Source organism: Juglans regia, chromosome 12, assembly GCF_001411555.2.
Source record: "Juglans regia cultivar Chandler chromosome 12, Walnut 2.0, whole genome shotgun sequence".
NCBI classification, from domain to species: Eukaryota; Viridiplantae; Streptophyta; class Magnoliopsida; order Fagales; family Juglandaceae; genus Juglans; species Juglans regia.
Genome location: NC_049912.1, coordinates 4,228,625 through 4,238,656, shown reverse-complemented (window position 1 = coordinate 4,238,656; position 10,032 = coordinate 4,228,625).

Here is a 10,032-nt window from a genome sequence, read left to right as displayed (position 1 = left end):
GCCTGCTCTGCTGCACTCCCCGACAACCGGGAGAAATTCCTTTGGAACGACGCGTATTACTGCTGTGATGTACAAAGTAAGCACAGATAAACTGTGATTGGACAGTGCCATTCACGAGCATCAAAGATGAGTGGGGATGGACATTCATCTTTATCCATAAGATAGACACGTCGTCATAGATTAGGAAACCCGCGCAAAACAGCAGCCACCAAGATACACACGTCGTCATAGATTGGGATAGCCCACCATACAAGATATGATATGGCCCACCGCCCTCCGCTAGTCGAAAGGGTAATAATATCATAGCGGTTGGAATACTGCCGCTGTACTTCTTGTCCTGCGTGGATAACTTTTTTTTTTTTTTTCTTAGCTGAACGCAATTCTCCTCTTTATGTCTTTTGAAGTAAATTCTATTACGATGTGATGTTTACTTTTTATTATAGATAAATTTTAAAAATAAAAAATAGCATCTAAAATAGCATCAAAAAAAACGCAACACTCTCTCTCCTCTACTCTCTCTCTCTCTCAAATTAGATTGATCATTTACGTTGCTTGCCCCACTGTTGAACGGGACCAGCCACAACCCACATGCCCATACCACAATCTAGCCCAGCCCACTAGCCCAAACATTCAGCCCATTCAGACATCGAGCCTACTCTAAACCCAGACATTAAGCCCACTCCAAACCCATAAGCCAAGCCCAAATGTCGCACCTCCGTTGTGGTGAGGATACTCCTGGCGGTCGTGACTTCTGTCTGTCATGCCTCCGCGGTGCACTTCGTGTGGTATAGTAAACTTGAAAATTCTGAGATATGAATTAAATTTGTATACATGTTATTGCAAGTATACACATGAGAATCAATGATATGTGAGATTGGAGACTGAACATAATCAATTATATAAACGCCAAATCTTTATTAGACAAGTCTTTTATCTTTCTAATATTGTCAATCTAATTCTGAAAATGAATTAAACTTATAACATAAGAGATTTTTTTTTTACCCATAAATAAATAAAAAGATACGAATGATAAATTTATAACTGAGAATTTGGCTGCTATGAAGTTTAATGATGATATATAAGAAAATACATTGGATGTCTTAATGGCTGTGTAGATGGAACCAAATGTCGGTGGTAAGGATATTGTTGAAGAGCCAAAAGAGGAAATGTCATTTTCCTCAGTTGAAGAAATAAGGGCATACTATACGAAGTATACAAAACAAGTTGGTTTCGGAGTGACAAAGCGAAGTTCCAAAGCCGGAAAGGATGGAAAAATAAGATATTTCACCCTATCTTGTGTCCGTCTGTGAGCACATCGTTGAATATTTTTAAACTGAGACCAATGGAACACAACGGGTGCAAGACAAAAATAATGTGATATTGGGTTCTGAAGGTGAATTTTGCTTGACCCATGTTATTCTTGAGCACACTCATGCGCTCAGTCTTGTAAAAACAAGATATATTAGATGTCATTAAAGGTAAAATGAGCCGATGAAGAGAATACTAGAATACAATGATATAGCTGGCATTCAATTGAGCAAGAACTACAATTCTTGCGTGGTTGAAGCAGAAGGGTATGAGAATTTGACATTTGGAGAAAGAGATGCACATAATTACATACGTGAGGTCAGATTACCTCAGCTTGGGTTAGGAGGGGCAGAAGCACTACCAAACTACTTCACTCGTATGTAGATGCAAAATGATGGTTTCTATTATGTTATGGACATTGATGATGAAACCAGATTGTGAAATGTGTTTTGGGTAGATGTCCGTAGTAAAGTTGTGTATGAATCTTTCGGTGATGTTATAACTTTCGACACGACATACTTGACCAATGCATACAAAATGTCATTTGCTCCTTTTGTGGGTGTTAATCATCATGGTCAATCGATTCTTTGTAGATGTGGCTTGATTTACGGGGAGGACAAATACACGTTTGTATGGTTATTTGAGTCGTGGCTTAATTGCATGAATGGTTGCGCACTAGAAGCCATCATAACAAACCAAGATAAAGCTATGCAAAATTCAATTGCTAAGATGTTTCCAAAATCTAGACACTAGTTTTGTTTGTAGCATATAATGAAAAAGTTCTCAGTTTTGTTTGTAGCATATAATGAAAAAGTTCTCGAGAAATTTAAAACACACAATCAATACGATGGCATAAAAAATCAGCTACACAGGTATTTGTTTTCCACGATTATTTCTTGAATATTGTGTTATCTCCTATTATGGAAAATAATTTTTGTTTCTTTGGATTGTGCACACAGGCGTGTTTATGACACATTGACTCGTGATGAATTCGAGTGTTGTTGGGTGCAACTTCTTGATAGTTTTGATCTATATGATAATTCATGGCTTGAATGGCTATATTCTGAGCATCATCCGTGGGTGCCAGCGTACGTGAGGAACGAATTTTGGGTAGAAATGTCAACTACTCAAAGAAGTGAGGTTATGAATGCATTCTTTGATGATTACGTAAATTCAAAGACAACACTAAATCAGTTTGTAAATCAGTATGATAATGCACTTAGGCGCAAGATTGAGAATGAGCTTGCAGCTGACTTCAGTTCATTCAACACACAAATTCCATGCATAACTTTTTATGGTATTGAGCAGCAGTTCCAAGCAGCTTATACAAATGCAAAATTTAAAGAAGTTCAACAAGAGTTGATTATTGTTACGCATCAATGGTTCGGAGTGAAGGAGGAATTTTTACATATCATGCGGCTTATCAGGTCCAAGTTATGGATGTGTTTAGAAAAAGTACAAAATATGTTATTGAGTTTAACGAGGAAGAGTGCAAAGCGAGCTGCACATGTCGGTTGTTTGCTTTTAAGGGTATTTTGTATAGACATGTCATTCGTGTGTTAACACACCATAACAAGGAATAGTTGCCTACAAAATACTTCCTTGATAGATGGAGGAAGGACCTGAAACGAGATTACACGCTTGTTTTGTAATGCTATAATGGATGATTTGTATCGAACTTCTTCAGTTCATTCTGCATACAAACTATCAATCATTGGATTAAGTCATCTGATAAAATATTGAGTCATAACATTCATTACAATTGGATACAACATTACAAAACAACTAATTATAGCATTCATTACTACTATCCATTACAAACTGTTTTTACAAAACAGTTGATTACAACAACCATATTAATACAAATATGAAAAGCATCCATGACACTACTATAAGTACAACCATGTATCTACGCATCACAATCTTAGTTGATCGCACTTAATTCTCTATTTGTCTTTGATGTCGGGTAGCTTCTATCTCCATTGCAGACTTGAACTTTGATGGCACTTGCTCGATTGGGTATTTTCAACTACCATTTGTTACTTCCAAAGTTATCTAAAATTGACATATTGGGATTACATATAGAACAATACAAATCTCTAAAAGAAAAAAGAATGGAAAGGAGAATGACAACTATGGCTCGGAGGAAAGTGACAATTATACCTAAACTTCTTGGAGGAGAATTTTAACTTCAGCTGTTATCTCAAATAAGGAAGGCCTATTGTCAAGAATTGCTTCTTAACATCTATGCACTAATTCTAACAGCTTGAGATGTGCATTCTTCGGAAGATCAAGATAGAGTCCCTAGAAAATAGAATTCATGACATAACTTTTAGGTTCAAATAAATTCAAAAGCTTAACATTTGTCTCCACACAAGAAGTGAGTAATATACTAGACTCCTTGGGCCATTAGATATCAAAACTTATGTGTCAAATATGCAAACTCCCAAAGGATTTTTTTTTTTTTTTCGATAAGTAAGAAAATATTGGTCAAACTCCTAAAGGAATTAAGATGCTCACCTTGTTTTGATAGGTAATACTAAAAAAAAACCAGAGCTTTAATATGGGAGAAACCCAACCTATTCAAAGGTATTACCAACAACACAAACACTGCAACAACACCTCCTAGCTCCTGCAATAGCACCTCATATTTCGCCCCAACAACACAAACATTGAAACAATACCAAACATGATAATTTCAGCAAGTATATAAAAGCTACCCTCATACTAAAAACTCAAAAGAAACTTCACAATCACTAAACAGTGGAAGAAATTGAAAACCAATTTCAATAAGGCACCAAACTGATTAAGCTAAAAAATTTGAAAATTAGAATATGCTTGAACAGGCCCAAACACTGAAACAGAAAATGGGTCTTCCCAAATAGTGAAAAATCAGAGGGAAAGTGTGGGGCTTACCTAGTGGCTCGGGAGAGGCGTCTCAGCTGACTCTGTGTGGTGGCGACAGTGGTAGCACCTATGTTATTTCGCCCAAATTCTTAATGTTAATGTAATGTACACGTGTACAGTCTCTAGCCAAGTATATAAGTTAGATTTTTTAAGTACAGAAAACAAATTTACTTTACTTGAAACTCGAGAACTTCAATATACAGAGCATTTTTCTCTCTACTTTCTTTCTCTTTCGTAAACCTAGAATTCCAAATTCAACATTCTATTATGGAATCATGAGAGAATTATGGATCTTCCGCTCTGCCTTTTCCTCCAGATCAAGATGCCTCCAGTTCATACTTTTTACACCATGGCGATATTCCATGTGCTCAACTTGTCTCTTAACCCATTTCTGATGAAAATTATCATACATGGAATCGATCAATAACTATGGCTTTGATTGCTAAAACTAAATTTGGTTTTGTCAATGGTACTTTTTTGAAACCTTTTGAGGATAATCCTCTCTTCAATTCTTGGATTCGTTGTAATACAATGGTCGTTTCATGGATTTTGAATTCTCTGAGCAAAGATATTGCTGCAAGTGTTATTTTCGTTAAATCTGCTGCTGATGTATGGAAAGATCTTCAAGAAAATTTTTCTTATAGCAATGACCCTCGTATTTTTCAACTGTGAAAGGCTATTTCTAGTCTAAGTTAAGAACAGTTGTCTGTCAGTGCATATTTCACTCATTTGAAGGCACTATGGGATGAAATGCAGAATTATAGTCCACTGTCGACCTATTCTTGAGGTGCTATGAAAACTATAGTGGAGTTTCATCATCAAGGATATGTTTTAAAATTTCTAATGGGTCTTAATGAATCTTTTGGTCATATTCGAGGTCAGATCTTGTTATCTGATCCTCTCCCCCTATCAACAAAGTTTTCTCACTTGTCCTTCAAGAAGAAAGATAACGTCAGATCAGCCAATCCCTTCCTAGCAATTTTGCTTCTGAACCTGTTGCTATGGTTACTTAGTCTCAGCTAGTTAAATTTCAGCACAAGTTCATTGGAAAACAGAACAATTCTCTCAAGGACATGCCTTATTGCAGCCACTATGGGATTCAAGGTCACACAGTTGAGAAATGTTATCGGATTCATGGCTTTCCACCTAGCTTCAAACTCACCATGAACAAACAAGCATCTAGAACTCCTTTAGCCAATCAAGTTTGCACCAATGGTCTCACATCTAGTTATGGTCCAATCATACCTTTTTTTTCAGGAGCAATGTCAACAGCTTATCTCCATGCTTCAATCTCAATCTCAATCTCAATCTCTTTCATATAATTCATCCTTTAATTCACAAAATTAACCATCTGCTAATCATGTAGGTATTGTTTCATCATTTGACAATACTTCAAGTTTCAATATTCCATCATTTTTCGATAAAAATTCCTCTCTTCTTTCATATTCATCTGTCTATTCTGTGAATAAGAATATTTCTAAGCAATCTTCTATTCATTCCTGGATTCTTGACACGGGTGCAACTTATCATATGATTAGCTTCCTTCATTTGTTTCTTCTGTTTCTTCTTCCATTAATATTTCAGTTCATTTGTCAAATGGTAAGTTTGTTCCAGTCACTCATATTGGCAATGTTCAACTTTCTACATCTTTATTACTTAATGATGTTCTATGGTCCTTCCTTTCATTGTAATCTCACTTCAGTAAGCAAATTAGTTTCTTAAATCCCTTGTTGTCTCATATTTCTTCATCGTTTCTGTTTTCTACAGGACCTCTCCAGCTAGAAGACGATTAGAGTGGGTAAAGAAACTCGAGGCTTTTATCATTTACTGCAAAGTTCACAAAAGACTATTGGTGATTCTTTAATTTTTTCTTCTTCTTGTAATTTCAGTTCTACTGTCAATAATAATGCCTTTAAAATATGACATCATAGATTAGGACATGTATCTCATTCTTGAATAAAATTTTCACTTCACGAGTTTCCTTAGGAATTTTCTAAGCAATCTTTCATTTCCGTTTCAAGTCACTCTTCTTGTAAAATATGTCTTCTTGCAAAACAGAAAAATATTACCTTTTCTTGTCAGTACTTCAACATCTTCCTCTATATTTGATTTAGTGCATTGTGATATTTGGGGACCTTATTCAATAACTTCATATAATGGTTTCAGTTATTTCCTCACTCTAGTGGATGATTTTAGTCGATGTACATTGGTTTATCTCAGGAAGTCTAAGTCAGAAGCTAGAAATTACATTCAATCATTCTTCCAATTTGTTCAAACTCAATATCAATGCACCATCAAGGTCCTTAGATTTGACAATGGACTTGAGTTTGACATGAAACAATTCTTTAGTACTCATGGTATTTTACATCAAAAGAGTTGTCCTTATTCTCCTCAACAAAATGCTATTGTAAAGAGAAAACATTAGCATATTCTTAATATTGCTCCTGCTATCATGTTTCAATCTTAATATTGCTCCTGCTATCATGTTTCAATCCTCTTTACCATTAAAATTCTGGAGTGACGGTTTACTAACTGCAATCCATCTTATTAATATCCTCCCTACACCTTTGTTACCAGATCATAAATCTCATGAAATTTTATTCTCTGTTAAACCAAACTATCAATATTTGAAAACATTTGGCTGCCTTTTCTATGCTTAAGTTCTTACTCATAAAACCAAGTTTGATACTAGAGCTAAGCCTTGCGTCTTTCTTGGTTATCCAACTGGTGTAAAATGTTATAAAGTTTATAGCCTTCTTCACCATACTATCCATATTTCCAGAGATGTGATTTTTCATGAAACCACATTTCCTTTTAAATCCACTACTTCAGATTTCTCATTTATTTATGTTCCTTCTAAACCTTCTAAACCTTCCATACCTAATCCTGTTCTTCCAATTCATTTTCCCTTCTTTTATATGTTTCTACAGATTTTACTCCATCTATAGATTTTAATTCTCATCAAAATAATTCCTCAGATCCTTAAATTCCAGCCCCATCCCATACTCTTTAAAGGTCATCAAGGTCTCATAAGTAACCACAATACTTGCAAGATTATCATTTTAACTTGGCTTCATTTTAGCATCCACTTCATCAATCTTCCCTGTATGATGGTACTATTTTTGCACAAAAAGGTATTAAATATCCTCTTTCTTTGTGTATCTCTTGTTCTAAACTTTCTCCATCTCACTTAACTTTTACTTTAGCTACTTCATCTCATTCTGAGCCTAAATCATTTTCTCAAGCCATTAAAATTCCTCGTTGGAAAGAAGTTATGCAAGCTGAGATTTCTGCTCTTGAAGCAAATAACACTTAGACCTTAACTACACTTCCTCTTGGAAAACATCCTATCGGTTGTAAGTGGGTCTATAAGTGCAAACTTTGGTCAAATGGTACTTTGGAGTGATACAAGGCTCGATTACACTTAACAAGAGGGGATTGATTATTTTGATACTTTTTCCCCTGTGGCTAAACTCACTACTCTTAGATGTTTACTTGCTCTTACTACCTCTCAAAATTGGTGTTTGTAGCAGCTTCATGTTAATAATTCATTTCTTCATGGAGAATTACATGAAGAAGTGTATATGGTGATGGCCCATGGTTTTGCCAAACCCAATGATACACGGGTTTGCAAGCTTAATAAGTCCCTATATGGGTTAAAACAAGCTTCTAGGCAGTGGTTTTTCAAATTTTCCACTACCTTAATTGCTTATGGATTTTTTCAATCAAAGTCAGACTATTCTCTCTTCACTATGATCTCGGGTTCTTCCTTTATGGCTATCTTGGTCTATGTGGATGATATTGTTATTGCTAGCAATGACTCCTCTTCAGTTTTTGCCCCCAAGTCCGTCCTTGATTCTAAGTTCAAGCTTAAGGATTTAGGAAATCTTAAACATTTTTTAGGACTTGAAGTTGCTAGAAGTTCCACTGGTATATCTATTTGTTAGCGTAAATATGATTTGGACCTTCTCTCATATTCAGATTTATTGGCTGCTAAACCTACTCAGTCTCCTATGGATCAAACTTGCAAGCTGTCCAAGGAAGATAATAATGTGTTGGGTGATCCTAGTTCATATAGAAGGCTTATTGGTCGTCTTATTTACTTGACAATAAATCGGCTAGATTTTTCCTATGTTGTAAATACATTAAGTCAGTTTTTAGACAAGCCATGCCAATCTCATCTAGATGCAGCAACTCGGGTACTGAGATATGTGAAGCTGAACCCTGGACAAGGTCTTTTCTTTTCCAGCTTCAGTTAAAAGCCTTTTGTGATTAAGATTGGGCTAGTTGCCCTGATACTAGAAGATCAATTACTGGATTTTATATTTTTATTGGTGATTCCCTTATTGCTTGAAAATCAAAGAAGCAAGTGACAATGTCTCGTTCCTCTGCTAAAGTCGAGTATCATTCAATGGCTTATACTTGTTGTGAACTCAAATGGCTTACAACTTTACTTCAAGCCTTTCCAATCTTAGTAAAGTCTCTTGTTGTGTTGTATTGTGATAATAAGGTTGCTTTGCAAATTGTTGAAAACCTTGTTTTTCATGAGCAAACAAAGCATATTGAAATATATTGCCACCTAGTTCGAGACATGCTTCAAGTTGGTTTTATCAAAACTTCGCATGTATCTGCATAGTTTCAGTTAGCTGAAATTTTTACTAAATCTCTCACTCATGACAGATTTAATTTTCTTGTTAGCAAGCTGAGACTCCTAAGTTTGTATAGTCCAGCTTGAGGGGGAGTCCCAATATTTATGTATTGTACATGTGTACAGTCTCTAGCCAAGTATATAAGTTAGATTTCTTATGTATAGAAAACAACTTTACTTTACTTGTAACTCAAGAACTTCAATATACAGAGCATTTTTCTCTCTGCTTTCTTTCTCTTTCGTAAACTCAGAATTCCAAATTCAACATTATGTTACAAATCACCAAAACCCCACACACAGATTGAGACAGAGAGAGAGAGAGAGAGATAAAGAGAGTTAATGTAGGAGAAAGGCGACAGAGAAAAAGAGAAAAGTATCATCACTTGAGACGACGTCGTTGAACGATGGCGACGATACAGAGGGGAGGAGACCCTCGATCTGGGCTTGACGCAAAAGGGCTTTTGGGAGAGAGAGAGAGAGAGAGAGAGCCGGTGACAGTGGCCGGTGCCGTTCAACAATGGGGAAAGCAACAAGAAACGGAAATTACATCGTATGATTTCAAAGAGAGCAAAGAGGGGGGAGAGAGAGAGAGAGCGCAAAAAAGAAAAAGAAAAAGGGCGCTTCATCTTGAGCGCCAATCCAAATTTGAGAACAAGCTTTTGATGTTTGCCGAAAGTAAACATCACATCATGCAGAAATTTCAGAATGGATAAATTATGGGGAGTTGCGTTCAAAGTCTAAGGAAAAAATAAAAAAGTTATCCACATAGGACAAGTAGTAAAGCGGTAGTAGTCCAACCGCAAGGGAATTGGCAAAAAATGAAAAGAGTTCATTTTCACTTCCAAAAACAGCCTAAAGTCTTAAAAAAAAGTTAGGCTTCGTTTGTTTTCACAATTCTTCTCAACTCATCTCATCTCGTCTAATCATTATAAATTTTCTAAATTCTCACATAAAATAAAATAAACAATTCAACTTTTTCAAATCTCAAAATAAAAATAATATTAAAAAATATATTCTAACAATACTTTATTCAACTTTTAACTTTAATTTCAACTCATTTCATTTCATTTGTAAAAACAAACGAGGCAATATAATATTAAATATAAAAAAATATTTTTTTAATATGTTTAAACATTTCAAAAAATAAAAATTTACTAGTAATCATTAAA